Source organism: Bubalus bubalis, chromosome 2 (assembly GCF_019923935.1).
Source record: "Bubalus bubalis isolate 160015118507 breed Murrah chromosome 2, NDDB_SH_1, whole genome shotgun sequence".
Taxonomy (NCBI): domain Eukaryota; kingdom Metazoa; phylum Chordata; class Mammalia; order Artiodactyla; family Bovidae; genus Bubalus; species Bubalus bubalis.
Window position 1 is genome coordinate 110205426 of NC_059158.1, and position 21494 is coordinate 110226919.

Consider the following 21494-nt stretch of genomic DNA (forward strand, 5'->3'; position numbering starts at 1 on the left):
ATACTATTTTGGCAACCCAGTAATCACTCCTGCATGGAATACTGATTTTTTTTTTAATTTCATATACTTGTACTTTCCAAATACTGCATAATGCGTGTGTGTTATGCTTACTTATATTATCAGAAAAAATACAGAAAATCTTGAAAATAACATGCAGAGTTCAAAAAATTTTACTTTGTGTTTCAGACTTTGAGAGGTGCTAATTTATCTTTAGTGGCTCTGCTGTTTTATTTTACAGACTTCCATCTTTCATTGCTGTCAGATGGTTTAAGAGCACAGTACCAGCTGTGGGTGACAGGGCTTATTAACATATCCTCATCAACACTGGGTCTAATCAATATTTTAATTAAATACTTTTTTTAAAATATTAAGGAATTAAAAACCATACTACATGATGTTGAGAATGAACATTGGTTTTCAGCAGTAGCACATGAAATATCTTTGTTGGAGGTGAATCTAGGTAGAAAGGTTTGATAGATAACATGGGAAGTGCCCTGGTATAGGATGAATGGGAAACTGATTTCACCTTTACCTCTAAAGGAGGTTTTAGGGTTCTTCATTGGTTTGATTTTTTTTCCTTAATAGCATTTCCTGTGACTACAGAACTCAACAGCACACCAACAAAATAACACCTATATGGAGGTCTCAGTCTGGAGGCATAGCATCACTGAGCATCATATATTACACTTTTGGAACATATATCTGGACAAAAGTTAGGTACAAGAAGCTGCTGGATCAGTTTAGATAGTTGTGACCAACTCATTGTGAGAATGGAAAAAGAAGATCCTGCCCAGATGACATTTCTTTTCTTAGTTATGATGGTTAAGAAATAAGCCTTCAGAGAGGAAAATTAATAGTTCTCAATTGATTAATAATTATCACACAATTAGCCTTCTTTATGTGTATATGTTGGAGAAGGCAATGGCAACCCACTCCAGTACTCTTGCCTGGAAAATCCCATGGGTGGAGGAGGAGCCTGGTAGGCTGCAGTCCATGGGGTCGCTAAGAGTCGGACACGACTGAGCGACTTCCCTTTCACTTTTCACTTTCATGCATTGGAGAAGGAAATGGCAACCCACTCCAGTGTTCTTGCCTGGAGAATCCCAGAGACGGGGAAGCCTGGTGGGCTGCTGTCTCTGGGGTCGCACAGAGTCGGAAACGACTGAAGTGACTTAGCAGCATGTGTATATGTGAGCAATGTGCTATTTTTTCCATATGTTTTTACATTCAATGCCTACAATAACCTTTTTCATCTCTGAGTGAGGAAACTGAGACCCAGAATGTTTAAAGTTCCTTAAGGTCACATAGGTAGTAAATTGGAATTTGGGATAATAGATTTCCCTCCTTCTTTCTCCCGCTCCCTCATCACTGTAGGCAGTAAAGCAAAATATTAAGAGCATGAACTCTGAACTGACAATACAGGTCTCTCAATTTTTGTTCCAATATTTGTTATCTCTATGAATCTGGGCAACTTAACTCTTTATGGTTTGGCATGCTCACCTATGAAATGTATCTATTAACAGGACCTTTTGTATTGATTATACTAAATGCAAAACAAGGAAGTACTGATGAATACAGAACACTATCTAGCATTTACTAAATAAGTAATAAAATACAAACATTTTAAGATATATTGAGGGCATTTATTTTTCTTATTTAAAAATTACAATAACACTTCAAGGCAGGTGCAATTATTATTATCATTTTAAAGATGAAAAAAGAGAGAGTTAGAGAGATCATGCACCTAGCCCAAGACTGGACCACTGGTAAGCGGTTAGCCAGTATTTAAACCCACACAGTCTAAGTCAGAAGCCTCTGTGCTAAGCCACTGGATTCTATGGGCCAGTGCTCAAAAGCCCTATTTTCTTCAGCCTATTTCATTGCCTTGCATTGGTACACTGCTTTCATTTGTCCAAGTATTCCATTATTTGTCTCAATTTTTAAGATGTTTTATTATTATATTCCCCCACATCTTGTAGATAAATTGAGACTCAGTAAAACACTTTCCTAGCTAATCTAGTATGAAAGTGGCAGAATCTAAGTCTTCTGACATCCTGCAAAATGACATCCCGAGCCACACAGCCTCAGGTTCAAATGTCAGCTGAGGCTTCACCTGCTTCCTAACAGGAAAAACTTGCAAGGCAATCAGCTTGAGTGGGAAATAGATTGGAAGAGATAGAGACAGATTGACATGTATTAATAAAACAAGGCAGACATGTGACTAAACACAGAATCTGTCATTTGTTCTGTTTTTCAAATGCCCCTTGGAATTTACTGCATTATAGTTTAATTGATTTTTACACTGATAGGTTGAGTCTTATGACTGACCAATCACAAAACATGAAGGATGAACGTTGGAGAGACTAACAGAAAATGGTCAGAGAAAATTTTTAAGATTCTGAAGGCAATGGCACCCCACTCCAGTACTCTTGCCTGGAAAATCCCATGGACGGAGGAGCCTGGGAGGCTGCAGTCCATGGGGTTGCTAGGAGTCAGACATGACTGAGAGACTTCACTTTCACTTTTCACTTTCATGCATTGGAGAAGGCAATGGCAACCCACTCCAGTGTTCTTGCTTGGAGAATCCCAGGGACGGGGCAGCCTGATGGGCTGCCGTCTATGGGGTCACACAGAGTCGGACACGACTGAAGCAACTTAGCAGCAGCAGCAGCATTACTCAGAAGGTGGAAGAAAGATCATTATTTGACCTGACTACTTTATTAGCATAACCAGTGGAGATGGTTCCCATTTAGGAAACTATTAGTACAGGTGGATGTTACCCAGGCCCTCCTTTATAGCTCATATGGACAAGATTTTTGTCCATCTCATTTATCTCTGTATTCTGATACTTTGAATGGTTCTTGTCACTTAGCAGACACCCAAACAATTATTAAATAAATTACTTAATCTGAAAACTATACCAGCCTTCACTGATTGTCCTGTGGTTAGTAAAGATTTCCAAATAATAGGGCATTCCTGTTGTTGAATTGGGAGACTGACTATCTTTGCTCTAATGACTGAATTACATGGGGTTTCCCAGGTGGTGCTAGTGGTAAAGAATTTGCCTGCCAATGCAGAAGAAATGAGAGATGCAGGTTCAATCCCTGGATCTGGAAGATTCCCCTGGGGTAGGAAATGGCATCCTACTCCATTATTCTTGTCTGGATAATCCCATGGACTGAGGAGCCTGATGGGCTACAGTCCATAGAGTTGCAGACTTGGACATGGATTATATATTCTCTGCTAAAATAAATGGATTACATATTCTCTGATAAATCAAAATTATGTAAAACAACCCCTAAAGTGTCTGTTCTCATTACTTTATAATTATGAAATTTTGGTTGTCATTTAAATTCTCAGTGCCTTGGTTTCCCACTTTATAAGATGCTAAATATTTTTATTCAGATTAACTATGAGTAAACATATTATAAAAGGAAGATAATGATAGCACCACTTCATAGAAAATTCTGTAATTCTAAATATTAAATGAGCTCATACTAGTAGAAGCACTTAGATCATTGACTGGCAGATTGGAAGCATTCAATCAATGTTAATTAAAATATTATGATCATGAGTACACATGGAAAATAAATGAATTTATTGATTAAATTAAACTTTTAACAGGCAAAGATTAAAAAGCAAAGATTCATTGATCTGAAAACATTGAAATATCCAGATAGGGACTTGACACCAAGGGGATTATTTTGTCTTGTCCTTTGTCCCACATGTCCTAGAGTATTTTGTCCTCAAGAAGATAAATGCTTTTGCTATATCTTTTGCACCATTTAGTATGGTGCCTTGTAAGTAGATATTCAGTACATATTTTCTGTTTAGTCCCTTAACCAGAACATGAATCTAAAGTTAAGTAATCAGAGAGGAAACATTTTGAATATCGTAATTGGTGACTGCACCATATTAAGCATATGGTATGTTTTCCATGTATTCTGACTTGGTTACCTTCTTAAACAGCTACCCCTATTTGGACTTAATGAAATTAGCTTATACTAGAAAATGAAAGGGATCTAAAAACATCTTTAAGTAATCAAAAGAGTCTGGTTCTGATGACGCTCTACTAAATGTCAGTGGCCATACTGATGGAAGTATGAGGGGAAAAAGGTGAGCAGCCATCCATTGGTTACTGCTAACTAGAAACCATCCATGTCACTTTAGTAGTCAAAGGGACAAGAAAAAGCATTAGAGCTGAGGATGGCCATGGGCACCAGGCACGCTCTGAAAGATGAAATAGACAGTGGTAATTGTGTCTTCTTTCAGGTTAGAGTCAGTAATATAAGATTCCCATTACTCTTTGTCAAAATGTTGATGAGAGTCAATACTAACAAACCAAAAGCCCTTGAATATCCAGACTTTTCTAAAAACGATCGGTAACTCACAGTTTGTGTAGTTCACTTGGAAGGAAAGGTGGTGAGGAGTACTTATGCTATGCTATAACTCTCTCTGGCGAAAACAAAAACAAAAACATTGTTTTTCTAAAGACGTAAATACCCACCCATATTTAATTTCAGGCTTCCCAGGTGGAGCTAGTGGTAAAGAACCCATTCTGAAAATGAAGGAGACTGAAGAGATGTGGGTTCTATCCCTGGGTGGGGAAGATCCCCTGGAGGAGGGCATGGCAACCCACTCCAGTATTCTTACCTAAGAATCCCATGGACAGAGGAGCCTGGTGGGCTACAGGACATCAGGTCACAATGGGACACTACTGAGGCGACTTAGCATGCACACATGTTTAATTACAGCAAGGGCAGAATTTCACAGTTTTTTTCACACATATTTCACAGTTCATTAATGTAATATATCCCAAACTATCTATTGTGAAAAATCTTTTTTTTCTTTGTGTATGTATATATGTGTGTGTGTTTCATTTTTAGTCCAACATGGACCTATATGTTGATCAACTGCCCATGACTTGTTCATAGTTTGAATGGCTGTAACTCACTCTATGATACTCAAACTAATTGGCACCCAGATCAATGCAACAAGTATGAATATCATATATTTGAATATCCAGGCAACACCAAATTGTTAGAAAAGATTCTAAATTCTTTATCTCAGTTTCTGTCATCATCTCATCATAGAGCAGCAAGTAACAAAGACTTTGTGTATAAGCATAAGTTGGGGAGCATACTTTCAGTTATGCTGTAGTCAAGACTCTCCAGTCTATAACCAGGACAGAATTGTATGATAGAAGATGAAACAGAGAAAGTTAGAAATGCTGGCAGTTAAATTACCATGAATGAAACAATGAAAACACACTAAGATAAAAAATCTTCTGGGAAAAAGATAAAAATCTTAACTTCAGTTTTTGGGTAATAGGAAACCTCAAGTTTATAAAAGCAACAACAAAAAGCTAATGTTCAAGATTTAAGCTGAGGAAATTGTGCCATAAGTAAGCACACTGATAGATACAAGTCATCTATTCATTTAAGTACAAACATATTTTAGGGGTCCATTCTGTGGACAGCATTGGTTAGTTGCTAGGAGAGCTATTAAAAAAGCATAATACTTACTGATGGTCCTCAAGAAACAAAACAGAGATGAATGATAGAAGATACACAAGTGAATATTTAAATAATAATATGAGCTAAACATTAAAATTAAATTAATAAAAATATAAGAAATTCAACTGACATTCAATATGTCATTCAATATTACTCCTTGGGACAATTAGCTATTTTAGGCTGAGATTGAGAGTGGAAAAATAAAGGAGCAGAAATGTGTGTAAAACAATCAGCAGTGATAATTATAATAATCATTTATTGAAAGACAATTATATGCTAATAATACTTATTTAGAGGTATCATTCAAAATACTTTAGAAAAAGGATATTATTTAATATTACAATAGAAAGATTTTTTTTTTAGCTTTATTTGATGTTTAAAAATATTAAGTAACTTGTTCAGGGCCACACAGCTAATAAATATCACAGGTCTGTTTGACTTCAACTGAAATACCTTTGCTAAATAATGACTGTATATAATATGCCATTTAGAAAGGTTAGCTCTAAGCTGTAACCATTAGCTACTATGCCCTTATACACCTTATAAAATGTGAGGCACTATACAAATGTTAGCTATTATCATCATTATGTCTTAAAATTTTTTTCATAAGAATCAAAATATGTATTCTTATGAAGATAGGGCTTCCCAGATGGTGCTAGTGGTAAAGAATCTGCCTGCCTACATAGGAGACATAAGAGACTTGGGTTCAATCCCAAGTCAGAGAAGATACCCTGGAGGAGGGCATGGCAACTCACTCCAGTGTTCTTGCCTGGAGAATCCCATAGACAGAGGAGCCTGGTGGGCTATAGGCCATAGGGTCACAGAAGAGCTGGACATGACTGAAGCAAATTAGCATGCACATGAATGCATGAGTAGCTGTATATGTAAAATGAAAACCTAACAATGCCAATTACAAAATCATGCTATAAATCTTAACTCAAAAGTGGAAAGTCAAATAATCTAATCACAATTTCTCTTTCTTTTGACAGTTTATCAGTTAGAATCCATCTTAAACATTATTCAAATATTTATCTCTCACATAAAAGAAATCTGGGAGTAGACAGCTCAGAATGGTATTGTGACTTCATATCTATTGTAAATTTATCAATCCTCAAGGTCCTCATGGCCCAAGATAACTGCCAGAATTCCAGCCATCTTGTATGAATTCCCAGAAGCACAAGGACTTCAGTTAGCTTCCTTATAAATGCTTTCCAAAGCCCTACCTATCAATTATATTCAGTTTCATTTCATTTGATAAGCTGGAAACACAGACTCACATAGCTAAAAGGATATGGGAAATATGTTTTATGTGAGCATATTATTGTCCTGAATATTAATAAAATCAGGATAAGTAAGGGGAGGAGAAATTGATACTGGTGAGCAATTAGCATTTCCGAAGTATGATACAAAGTAAAGAAGTCAAATTAACAAAAGATGGTATTCATAGGAATATGATTTGCTCTTCTAATTATGTTTATACAAAAATTAAAATATTTGCACAGACTTATTGTTCCCTGAGTGATTGAAAGCTTCTTGTGCTGTCCTTCATCCCATGAGAAAAATTAATAAGATAATGTGATGTAATGAATTCACGCCTTTTTAACAGGGATATTTTGAGTATTAAGAATGCAACATTTTAGTTATAAGAGGAGAGGAATTTATAAGCAATTTATGAAGATCAGAAAAGATGTGGCAAATTTACTAAAGGCATAGAGGAAGTGGCTGTTTTCTATATTGGGGAAGAGGCTTTAAAATAGTACCTATGAATTGTTCAGAAGCACTTTGTATTAAAAATGGTGTGAGAAGTAGATAGTCCAAGATCTATGGCAAAAGCTGTCTCTGAACTGTCACAGACAAATACTAGAGAAGAAACAGCCATTGTGTGCAAATACAAACACACTGAAAGATCAAAACAGTTTTACAGGGAACACTTTCCACAAACAACAGGTGATTTACATTGTTGTATATCAAAGGGAAAAATAAAATTGTTGAAATGCTGAGAACAAAAGATCTAGAAAGAACTTGTACTTTGACTCCTTTATTATTCATCAGCTTCTCTGATGTGGCTTAGCCAGTGGCTCAGACAGTAGAGTCTGGCTGCAATGCAGGAGATCTGGGTTTGATCCCTGGGTCAGGAAGATTCCCTGGAGAAGGGAATGTATGTACTCCAGTATGTTTGCCTGGAGAATTCCATGGACAGAGGAGACTGGTGGGCTATAGCCATTATTACTCTTATTAAATATTTAAGAAAATAATATTGTATTTCCTATTACCATAAAATCTCAGAAATATATTTTCATTTTTTAAAAATGGAAAAGGACTAAATAAGTGAAAACTTTAAAAATTATTGAGGTATAAAATTAGCAGATTCATCATAGACAGTGTTAGGTGAGAGAGGCAATAAGGAGGTAATTTAAAAGTAGTAAAAGCATATAATTATTTATTTCTGAAAAAATTAGTGGGTTAATCACAAAACATTTTAAATTTTGTCTCTTTAATGGTTAAAGTGCTATTTATGGAGGACTATCTTCTACTTAGAGATAAACTAGACATAAAAGATAAAATTGCAACATCATTCAATGTATTTAAATGTGCACTGCAAAATTATTTAAAATTTCCTCCTACCAAATAAAACAAAAAAGCAAAAGAAGCTGAGACTGTATACATGGCATTCTCTGTGAGTAAACTATTTAAAATGACTTCTAAATTTGTTAAAGGAGGTAATTCAGAAGATGTGCTCACTGGTTGACCTTTGATCTAGACCAGAGTAATCTGAGTTCCTCACCCCTCTCCTTGTTCTTAGAATGTAAGTTCTGCACCCCCTTCCTATGACAAGAGCTGAGAGCTGTTCCAAAGACACAGCCTTGAGAGCACAATGTGTCACTGGACAGTATAAGTGGCTGAATACAAGTAAGGCCTCTACATCAACTTTCAAGAATCTGGCAGGTGGATGCAGAGACTGACTTGTCTTGCAACTGCCCAAGATAAACCTCCATGTAAGTTTCCTCCCTTACTAAACTTGTCACCTACCAATGTGAAAGCCTGTGGTGGCTCGGTGGTAAAGAATCCACCTGCCAATGCAGGAGATGCAGGAGATATAAGTTTGATCTCTGGATTGGGACGATCCCCTGGAGAAGAGAACGGCTACCCACTCCAGTATTCTTGCCTAGAGAATGCCATGGAAAGAGGAACCTGGCAGACTACAGTCCATGGGGTCACAAAGAGTTGCACATGACTGAGCACACACACACAACACAACAACCATTTTTCTTTAGTTTCTCCTTGCCCTGTGTATGCAGGGACCATTTTGCAAGCCAATGAAATTTAGTTGTCACAATTCCATATAGATAAGAACATATTAAAAATATTCACATGCCAAAATTCAACATAAATTAGAATTTTTAAAAGATGTGGTGTTAACATTAAGAAAAAAACTCTTATGGAATGGGGACAAAATGCAAAATCCAACAAAAATATCATAAGTCCAAGCCATTTTAAAATATGCAGCACATAATGCCTGCAATGACTTTAAAAAGACTGAAATAAGTATTAAAGTTAAAAACAATTGTGAAAGCAGAGTATTTTATTAGCTAGCAAAAGTAGGACACTATATAATGGAATCTGAAAGGTATTTGGGAATTAATAAATGGCATTATGAGCCAACATGTCCTATCCTAAATTCTAAATCTACAAAGCAGACAGCAACCACTAAGCTTCAATTTAAAAGTAAATTAGACAATAAGGTCAAACTTCAAATACCTATGAACTTGGTGGTATCAGGTTTTTGATTCATAAGAAAAAATTTCTCAGGTTAATGTGCTCAGGGTCACCAAGGAAATGATATCCAGTGTGAGACCTGGGCCCAGACAGGATCTGCTTTTTCCCCCATGTTAAGGAGAGGAAGATCTTCTGTTTGTTAGTTAATCTTATTCAGTAATTTTGAGATATAAATCTTTATGAGAGTAATCTCAAGATAATAGTTCAAACATATTTGTCATCAACCAAAAATATTTTCTATTTATTTTCAGTAAAATAAAGCAGTTCTATTGAATAGCAAATTCACCTTGCTTTTTAGGAAAAAAAACAGTATCCATTTGCAATAAACAAATATAAAAATACCTTTAAAATAACATAAAGCATAGCATTATCTCTGGAAAACTATGAAAGTTTCATTTCATCCATGAAATGTAGATAGGTGGCAGATAAGTGCTATAGCATTTTCATTATTTAAGGACACTCTTCCTACATAAATAAAAACAGAAGAGAAAGGTAAGACTACACCAAAGTCTATTTTTTCAAAGTGAAAATTTAAATCATATAGCTGTTGAACGTACATGCAGAATATCTTAATTTTTTTCATGGAAACATTTGGCAGTAAGAACATATTTCTGTATGATAACTGATAAACATTTTGAGAAGAAAATGAGAGAGACTATGAAAGGAAAAAGAAGATCAAGAATATCCTTCCATACTAAAATAATGAATATTTTATCCTTTTTTGATGATTCAATCGAATGCTTATTACTCTAGCAGGCTATCAGTATTCAATTAAATATGAGAAACATCGATAGCACCTGGACTCAAATCTACTAACGCTTTTAAAGATAAAACAGGCAGAACACTTTAAGCACAGAATGCTCTAACAACTGGAGGTCTTTGATATGAATGTATAATTTTGGCATCAGAATTTTTCAGATATTGTTCACATCAAGCATGTGTTACTTGATAAAAGACAACATACTAAAACAAAAGAAAACCAAAATGACTATAATATCTTAATTTAAGAATTCTACTCCAGTATTCTAGCCTGAGTAAATTCCATGGACAGAGGAGCCTGGTGTGCTACAATCCATGGGGTCGCAAAGAGTCGGACACCACTAAGTAACTAAACAATAACAACAAGAATTCAGACAAAGTGTTGAACAACGTTAACAGAGAGATGGGTTTGGAGAGCAAGCAATGGACTGGGTAGCTGTCAGAAGAACCAGGCTTCAGGACTAAGCATCACTCAATTTGCCAGTTATATTATTTCAACACAGTCACTGCTCTTCAGCCTCAGTTTTCTCATCTATAAACAGAAGCATTACCATTCACTGACAATCTCATAGGATCACTTTGTGACAAAATAAACATCAAAATAAACAAATGAAAATATCTAATTCTAAAAATGATATGTTGGATTGTAGGCAATCAGAGAGAAGAGAATCTACCTGTGTCATCTTCCAATCCCCTGAAGTGCTTATTATAATGCCTTATAGATAGTTGAGATTTTAAAAGTAACTGCTAAATTCAATTGTCCCAGACACCCTCTTAAAGTTATTTGTCATGTCTTGCAAGAGCAGGGGCTTACCGACGCACATTTCTCTAACGGCCTAGCAAGCGATAATGAACAAAGAAATCTGAGTTACAGGTCACTGTACAACTTCAAGAAGACCTCTGTTGATGCCTCTGCAGGTCAGCTGGCTAAAGCACAAAGTAGTCAGCATACAGAGATCCTGTCTCACTCTGGGTAAGGCAGGTATGGCTGGGAGGAAAACTTCCGGAAAAGCTTAAGTCATGCATAAGTGAATGGTGGCGCTACTGATAAAGAACCAACCTGCCAATACAGGAGACAGGAGATGCAGGTTGGATCCCTGGGTTGAGAAGATCCTTTAGAGAATGGAATGGCAATGCACTCCAGTATACTTGCCTAGAGAATCCCATAGACAGAGGAGCCTGGTGAGCTACAGTCCATGGGGTCTCAGAGTCAGAAACCACTGAAGGAACTTAGCACACATGCATTCATAAAGGGTGTCTTCTATGAAAAATTCCTACAATGGTAGAATGTGGCCTCATGTTATTTTAGGCATGCAAATAAGGGTGACTCAGGAATTGTTAGGGGAAAAAAAAGCATCCTGTGCCACAGTGGTTCTAATACTGTAATTTCTAGGATACAAGGGATCCAAAAGTATGTAGTAATAGAGCTCCAAAACCCAGGCCCTCCAAAACTTTTAAAGACCTAATGAAAACTGGACAATTACTATTTAATACTCTTATTGCATGTTCAGTAGCATGTGGCCCTGAAATGTATATACAGAGAATTAAATAGCTTAATGTGTATGTGCTAAGTCACTTCAGTCATGTCCAACTCTTGGCAACCCTATGGATCATAGCCTGCCAGGTTCCTCTGTCCATGAGATTCTTCAGGTGAGAATATTGGAGTAGGTTGCCGTGCCCTCCTCCTGGGGATCTTCCTGACCCAGGGATCGAACCTGCATCTCTTATATCTCCTGCATTGGCAGGCAGGTTCTTTAACACTAGCACCACCTTGGAAGCCCAAAACAGTTTAATATATGAGCTCAAAATGGGAAAAGCTGAAAGGGGAAAGATTAGGAACCATTGGACCAGACACTCTAATAGCTAAAAATTCAGTCATATATTAAAAATTTGAAAAAATAAAATTAAATTAAAAACATAAATATCTGAAAAAGAGTAAAACTCATTGAATTATTTATCAGAAGTTGATACAGGCTTCTGGTTCCCTTGAGATGGTGAAGGAGAAAACATTGTCAAAGATTACATCACACAGATTCAGAAAATGCCCCTTGTATTTAGGTTAGAGGTCCCAAGATAGCTCCAAATTCAACTTGGCTTATCCAGCCGCAGTTCTGCGGCTAGTAGTTCCACACCAGTTACTTGCAATACACAGACTGTCACTCTAATTTATGACTAAGGGGAGGCATTTACCTCAGTTGAACTAAAGTAATTTGTGGACAGGAGATTTTCTGGACTTTAACCATATGTTTCCTTGTCTTCAAGGACCTGGTCGTTATAAAGGAAAGGAGCAGATTGTCAAGGATGCTCTGAATCAGATACCTAAGGACACGTGACCCATCAAAATTTACCAGGTCCCTCACCACTCGGGTAGCTCCATATGCAAATACATCCAATACAATGAAATTATTTTTGTTGTTGTTATTCAGTCGCTCAGTCATGTTCAACTCTTTGTGACCCCATGGACTGCAGCATGACAGGCTTCCCTGTCCTTCACCATCTCCTGGAGTTTGTTCAAACTGATGTCCATCGAGTCAGTGATGCCATCCTATCATCTCTTTCTCTGTCACCCTCTTTCTCCTCCTGTCTTCAGTCTTTGCCATCATCAAGATCTTTTCCAATGAGTCTGCTCTTCAGATCAGGTGACCAAAGTATTGGAGCTTCAGCTTCAGCAACAGTCCTTCCAGTGAATATTTATATCCTTTAGGATTGACTGGCTCAATTTCCTTACTGTCCAAGGGACTCTCAAGAGTCTTTTCCAGCATCACAGTTCAAAAGCATCAATTCTTCAGTGCTCAGACTTTTTATGGTCCAACTCTCACATCCTTACTGAAAAACCATAGTTTGACTCTATGAACCTTTGTTGGCAAAGTGAAATCTCTGCTTTTCAACATGCTGCCTAGGATAGCAAATTGAGGGCTTCCCTGATGGCTCAGTGGTAATAAATCTACTTGCTAATGCTGGAGACATGAGTTTGATCTCTGGGTCAGGAAGATCCCCTGGAGAAGGAAATGGCAACCCACTCCTTGCTTGGGAAATCCCATGCACAGAGGAGCCGGGCAGGCTACAGTCCATGAGGTCACAAAAGTGTCGACATAACTTAGCGACTAAACAACAACAACAACAAAGTTAAAACTTGCAAATTATGAGTCAGATATGCACAAAGTATACCTTTACTTTTAAAAACTGAATAAAACTTTGCTCTCAAATTTCCATCCATCTAAAATGGTTAACTTCTATTGCATTCCTGTCAACCCAGTCCCACATAGCTATACTTTAGCCATACTCAGGTAGTGTTGTTTCAGAGAGTGTCCGTGTGGCCGTTGAGTCACTTGGAGAACAGTGTCTCGGAGTTTCTTCTCTTTCTTCCTAGCTTGGCCCATCGTTCTGGCAAAGATCTGAGTTTAGGATCGGTGCAAAGAATGGGTTTGCCCACCTTTCATGGAAGGGGCATATATCAGGTTCTTTTTGGTCTCACTGAAGTGTCTCTTCCTGACTGATCTGAGCCTGTTTACCGAATGCTCTGCTCTGGCACCTGCTGAATCAAAAACTAATCCTGTGTGTGCTCTGGGTTATTGTACTAACTAATGGGATATAGTGAGGGACATGGAAGCCTGGTGTGCTGCATTCCATGGGGTCACAGAGTCAGACAAGACTTAGTGACTGAACGATACACTACTGATGATGGAGGAGACTGCCAAAGTCTACAGTCTTGGCAGGTCCCTAGACTCTGCAGCCTTTTTTTTAATTTACATCTTTGCAGAAATAGTTTGTCACCAATAACTGTTAATGTCTTAGAATATTGTTAATTGAAATTCTGAAGAAATAACCAAGGACTCACATACACTTGTAAGAAAGAATTCACAGGGATCATTTGCACATTTGTCCAAGTTTTCCTCAGTAATAATGCTTTTGCAAAACTATAGTATGATAACCAGCATATTGATATGATACAATCCACCAACCTTATTCAGTTTCCTAGTTTTACTTGTATTAATATGTATATACATATGATGTTCTATACAGTTTTATCATCTGTGTAGGTTCATGTATCAACCCCCACAGCTAGGATGCTTAACAGTTCCAAAATCATAAGAATCCCTTATTTTGTCCTATAAATATATATATTTATAGTGAAATATGTTCATGTGATTTTTCCATTTATAGGACAAAATTATATACCACACTCATATCCCTCTCACCCCCATGTCTCTACCTCTATCCCTGTACAAACCTCTAATCTGTCCTCTCTTTCTAAAAGTTATTATTCCAGAAATGTTACAAAGATAAAAACATAATTTATGTAGCATCTGGGTGTTTTTTGTTTTTGTTCCTTTGCTTTTTTGGTTCAGCATCATCTTCTGGAGAGCAATTCAAATTGTCCCATGTACCAACATTCATTCTTTTCCATTACTGACTAGTATGCTATCATAGGGACTTCCCTGGTGGCTCAGCAGTAAAGAATCTGCCTGTCAATGCAAAAGACATGGATTTTATTCCTGGGTCAGGAAGATTCCCTGGAGAAGGAAATGGCTACCCACTCCAGTATTCTTGTCTGGAGAATTTCATGGACAGAGGAGCCTGACAGGCTACAGTCCAAGGGGTCACAAAAAGTTGGACATGACTTAACAACTAAAACAACAACAGCATGCCATTGTAGGTATATACAATCATTTGTTTAACCAGTCACACCAGGACATATGGGCTAATCGCAGTTTTTAATTATTATTATTAAGATTTATGCAAAGTATTTGTGTAAACATAAGTGTTCATTTTTTCTGGGATTAATGACAAGGAGTAAAATTTCTGGCTGTTAATGTATTTTCATGTTTAGTTTATTTTAAGAAAATGTCTTAAGTATTTTCAAAAGTGACCGTACTATTTTGTATTCCCAACAGCAGTATATAATTCAATTTCCCCATATCCTCACCAGCATTTGGAGTTGTAGGTGTTTTATATTTTAGCCATTTGGAAGATATGTAGAATGGCTCAGTGTGGTTTTAACTTACATTTGCCTAATGTTTAATGATAATGAACATCTTTCCATGTGCTTATTTTCCATCTGTGTATCATCTTCAGTGAAATATGTTCATGTGATTTTTCCATTTATAGTTGGATTGCTTGATTTTTACTGTTGAGTTTTGAAAGTTTTTATATTCTAGAATTTTAAAACTTTTTTATATTCTATATACTAGTCCTTTGTCAGAGATGAGGCTCTCCCACTCTACAGCTGTCATTCATTCTCTTCACATGGGCTTTCACTTAGCAGGGTTGTTAATTTTGTTAGGATCGAATTTACTAACTTTCCATTTATGACTCATGGTTTTGGTGTTATGTCCAAAATGTTTCTAAATCTTTATAAGCTTACATTTTTTTAATTTTATTTCTTTTTGGATGTGCTGGATCTTCACTTCTGTGCAGGCTTTTTTTCTCTCTAGCTGTGGCAAGTGGGGACTCCTTTCTAGTTACAGTGCATGGGCTTCTCATTGCTGTGGCTTTTTTTGTTGCAGAGCACATGCTCTAGGGCATGTGGGCTTCAGTAGTTTCAGTTCATGGGCTCAGTAATTGCAGTTCCTGGGCTCTAGAGCACAGGCTCAATAGTTGTGGTACACAGGTTCAGTTGCTCTGTGGAATGTGGGATCTGCCCGGATCAGGCATCAAACTTGTGTCTCCTGCACTGGCAAGCAGTTTACCACTGAGCTACCATGGAAGCCCCTACACTCTACATTTTAAATCTATATTTCATTGTGAGACAATTTTTGTATGCAGTAAAAGGTTTTCACTTTTGTTGGACCATAGATGTTCAATTGCTCCAATACTATTGGTTGAAAAGTTAATCCTTTTGGCACTTCATTACTTTTTCAATTTATCAACATCAGTTAGGCATAGCTGAGTGGTCAATTTCTAGGTTCTCTCTTCTGTTCCATTGATCTGTGTCTGTATCCTGACATGCTCTACTGTTTTGATTATTCCAGATATACATGAAGGTTTAATTAACAATGCATTAACAGTTGTCCTTATTTTATTCTTTGCCAGGATGTTTGCTCTAACTATCCTATACATACCTGTGCCTTTTTATGAGCATTTTAGAATAAACTTGTCTATGTCTTTAGAAAAATAACTTGCAGGAACCTTGATAGGCTTCCCTGGTGGCTAACATGGTAAAGAATCTGCCTGCAATGCAGAAGACCTGGGTTCAATCAGTGGGTTGGGAAGATCTCCTGGAGGAGAGCATGGAAACTCATGCCAGTATTCTTGCCTCGAAAATCGCCATGGACAGAGGAGCCTGGTAGGCAATAGTCCACAAGGTCACAAAGAGTTGGACATGACTGGCCGTCTAAGCACATAAATGACTTTGGTGAAAATGGACATCTTTACTATGTTCAGTGGCTCAATCAATTAAATAAGAACATCTCTCCATTTATGCAGATCTTATGTGATTTTTTTTTTAATAAGTACCTTGTAATTTTCAAAAATCAGATTCTCTACATGTTAAGTATATAATTAAGCATACCATTCTGTGGAGAAACTACAAATTTGGGTTTTTAAGTTTGGTCTCTTCATGCATATTATTAGGATACAGAAATGTGTATGTATTATTTGTGTAATCTGTCTGTGACCTTGCAGTTCATGGGAGGAGCTTTTGATAGAGTCTTCCTTGTTCTCCTTCCTTTTCTAATAGGAATATATACACTTCTTCATGAATGACTGACCACAGGAAGGCTCCAAATGAGGCTTGATTCTTTATTTTTACCTTGTTAAAGCTCAGATATGAGATTATTTCTGAAATTTTTCTCTCAGAAAACCTCATTTTGCAAACAGAAAACTTCAGACTGAAAATACACTTAAATTTAAGATGACTATTTTGAAAGATAAAGCCAAATAGTAAATTTCTTATTCCAATCTGTAGCCATCCTTTTCCAGAAATCATAAAAGGTTTTATTTTAATGGATACAGAGCAGGATGACAACTAGGAATAATTAGTGGATTACTGAAAATGAAAATACTTTCATTTAATAAATTCCTATTACCTCTGTGACAAACTAATGGGTCTGGCAGGAACATTTTCCATTCAACCTTATTAACTGAAATGTGCAAGACAAACAAGAATGGAGACTACATTGAAACTTTGTTTAGTTTTGTGACACAAGGTAGACTAATCAGAAACTCCAGAAGTAAATCATATTGATTTCTCATACAGCCATGCAAGATAGTGAGCACAGACTGACCAACATAGCATATAAGTGCTGACTGATGGTATATGGCTCCCAAGACAAACTGACAATGGAAGACGCATGCTTTCTAGAGGGAAGATTGGCAAATTTACTGTAAGGGCTCTGATTGCAAATATTTTAAAGTCAGGGGCTCTACTGTTTCTGTGAAAACTACTCAGCTCAGCCACTGCAACACAATAGAAACCATGTAGAAATGGATGGCCATGGCTATGTTTCTATATAACTTCATTTATAGGTACTGAAATTTGAATTTTATATAATTTCCGCAAACCAAGAAATAGTATTCTTCTTTTGATTTTTCAATCACTTAAATTTTTCAAAATCACCCTTAACTCTTTGCATGTACAAAACCAGGTGGTGAGTTCGATTTGACCTATGAGCCATAGCTTGCCAGTTCAGTTCAGTTGCTCAGTCGTCTCTGACGTTTTGCGACCCCATGAATTACAGCACGCCAGGCCTCCCTGTCCATCACCAACTCCCAGAATTCACTCAAACTCACGTCCATCGAATCAGTGATGCCATCCAGCCATCTCATCCTCTGTCGTCCCCTTCTCCTCCTGCCTCCAATCCCTCCCAGCATCAGAGTCTTTTCCAATGAGTCAACTCTTCGCATGAGGTGGCCAAAGTACTGGAGTTTAAGCTTTAGCATCATTCCTTACAAAGAACACCCAGGACTGATCTTTAGAATGGACTGGTTGGATCTACTTGCAGTCCAGGGGGCTCTCAAGAGTCTTCTCCAACACTACAGTTCAAAAGCATCCATTCTTTGGCGCTCAGCTTTCTTCACAGTCCAACTCTCACATCCATGCATGACTACTGAAAAAACCATAGCCTTGATGACAGGGACATTTGTTGGCAAAATACTGTCTCTGCTTTTGAATATGCTTTCTAGGTTGGTCATAACTTTCCATCCAAGGAGTAAGAGTCTTTTAATTTCATGGCTGCAGTCACCATCTGCAGTGATTTTGGAGCTCCCCAAAATAAAGTCTGACACTGTTTCCACTGTTACCCATCTTTTTGCCAGGAAGTGATGGGACCTGATGCCATGATCTTGATTTTCTGAACGTTGAGCTCTAAGCCAACTTTTTCACTCTCCTCTTTCACTTTTACCAAGAGGCTTTTTAGTTCCTCTTCACTTTCTGCCATAAAGGTGGTGTCATCTGCATATCTGAAGTTATTGATATTTTGCCCAGCAATCTTGATTCCAGCTTGTGTTTCTTCCAGCCCAGCGTTTCTCATGATGTACTCTGCATATAAGTTAAATAAACAGGGTGACAGTATACAGCCTTGACGTACTCCTTATCCTATTTGGAACCAGTCTGTTGTTCCATGTCCAGTTCTAACTGTTGCTTTCTGACCTGCATATAGGTTTCTTAAGAGGAATGTCAAGTGGTCTGGTATTCCCATCTCTTGAAGAATTTTCCACAGTTCATTGTGATCCACACAGTCAAAGGCTTTGGCATAGTCAATAAAGCAGAAATAGATGTTTTTCTGGAACTCTCTGGCTTTTTCCATGATCCAGCAGATGTTAGCAATTTGATCTCTAGTTCCTCTGACTTTTCTAAAACCAGCTTGAACATCAGGAAGTTCATGGTTCACGTAATGCTGAAGCCTGGCTTGGAGAATTTTGAGCATTACTTTACTAGCATGTGAGATGAGTGCAATTGTGAAGTAGTTTGAACATTCTTTGGCATTGCCTTTCTTTGGGATTGGAATGAAAACTGACCTTTTCCAGTCCTGTGGCCACTGCTGAGTTTTCCAAATTTGCTGGCATATTGAGTGCAGCACTTTCACAGCATCATCTTTCAGGATTTGAAATAGCTCCACTGGAATTCCATTACCTCCACTAGCTTTGTTCATAGTGATGCTTCCTAAGGCCCACTTGACTTCACATTCCAGGATGTCCAGCTCTAGGTGAGTGATCACACCATCGTTATTATCTGGGTTATGAAGATCTTTTTTGTACAATTCTTCTGTGTAGTCTTTCCACCTCTCTTAATATCTTCTGCTTCTGTTAGTTCCATACCATTTCTGTCCTTTATCGAGCCCATCTTTGCATGAAATATTCCCTTGGTATCTCTAATTTTCTTGAAGAGATCTCTAGTCTTTCCCATTCTGTTGTTTTCCTCTATTTCTTTGCATTGATCACTGAAGAAGGCTTTCTTATCTCTTCTTGCTATTCTTTGGAACTCTGCATTCAGATGCTTATATCTTTCCTTTTCTCCTTTGCTTTTTGCTTCTCTTCTTTTCACAGCTATTTGTAAGGCCTCCCCAGACAGCCATTTTGCTTTTTTGCATTTCTTTTCCATGGGGATAGTCTTGATCCCTGTCTCCTGTACAATGTCACGAACCTCTGTCCATAGTTCATCAGGCACTCTGTCTATCAGATCTGGTCCCTTAAATGTATTTCTCACTTCCACTGTATACTTATAAGGGATTTGATTTAGGTCATACCTGAATGGTCTAGTGGTTTTCCCTACTTTCTTCAATTTCAGTCTGAATTTGGCAATAAGGAGTTCATGATCTGAGCCACAGTCAGCTCCTGGTCTTGTTCTTGCTGACTGTATAGAGCTTCTCCATCTTTGGCTGCAAAGAATATAATCAATCTGATTTCGGTGTTGACCATCTGGTGATGTCCATGTGTAGAGTCTTCTCTTGTGTTGTTGGAAGAGGGTGTTTGTTATGACCAGTGCATTCTCTTGGCAAAAATCTATTAGCCTCTGCCCTGCTTCATTCCGTACTCCAAGGCCAAATTTGTCTATTACTCCAGGTGTTTCTTGACTTCCTACTTTTGCATTCCAGTCCCCTATAATGAAAAGCACATCTTTTGGGTGTTAGTTCTGAAAGGTCTTCTGGTCTTCATGGAACCATTCAACTTCAGCTTCTTCAGCGTTACTGGTTGGAGCATAAACTTGGATTACTGTGATATTGAATGGTTTGCCTTGGAAAGGAACAGAGATCATTCTGTCATTTTTGAGATTGCATCCAAGTACTGCATTTAGGACTCTTTTGTTGACCATGATGGCTACTCCATTTCTTCTAAGGGATTCCTGCCCGCAGTAGTAGATATAATGGTCATCTGAGTTAAATTCACCCATTCCAATCCATTTTAGTTCGTTGATTCCTAGAATGTCGATGTTCACTCTTGCCATCTGCGGTTATCCTTTCCGGTTTACCCATTGTAGCTTGCCAAACCCTGGTCTACATCCTACAACAATGGGTCTCCGTGAAAACCATTAAAGCTGTTTTGCGCGCGCACACACACACACACAAAGCAATATATCTTCTGTAAGAGTACTTACAGAAGATATTTTTTTCATCTCATTAAAATCCAAAGACAAGCATACATGAAACAACAAAACATATCTCTTTTTGTTTTGCTAGTGAGAACATTTTGTTAATTGTCTGGATAAGAATATTTTTATACCAAGGGACACTGCAATTCAATTGTAATGATTTTATAATCTTTATACTATCTTATTCTTTCCTTTTAAGTTCCTAAAATAATAAGTTACACAATTTTTTGATAAGTGACAGGCAGCAAAATTAGATTTTGCCCTAATAAAGAATGGCTATTTGAGCTATCTCAATAAAACACAGCTGTCCAGTAATTTGCTTACTTGAGCAACACATCTTTTTCTTTAGTGAAACCCAGCAGAATCTGTTAAACTAAGTATTCCATAATGTACTTCTGAAATTTAGAGTGTTTACTTTTAATTGGTAAACCTATATGTGACTACTAGGCATTGACACTGTGCTAGGATTTTGAATTCCAAGAGGAAGAAGAAGAGGTTTCTGCTTTTGCCAAAATATGTCAACCTAATTATTTGTTATATGAATTTATGAATGTATACACTCAGAAATACGCAGATTCACAGTCTGCTGCCAAGTTGCTTCAGTCGTGTCCGACTCTGTGCGACCCCATGGACTGCAGCCTACCAGGCTTCTCCGTCCCTGGGATTCTCCAGGCAAGAACACTGGAGTGGGTTGCCATTTTCTTCTCCAATGCATGAAAGTGAAAAGTGAAAGTGAAGTTGCTCAGTTATGTCTGACTCTTAGTGACCCCATGGACAGCAGCCCACCAGGCTCCTCCATCAATGGGATTTTCCAGGCAAGAGTACTGGAGTGGGGTGCCATTGCCTTCTCCATCTGGTAAAAGGACTCAATTAAGACATAAAATTAAGAGCAATAATATACACAGGCTCTTGGT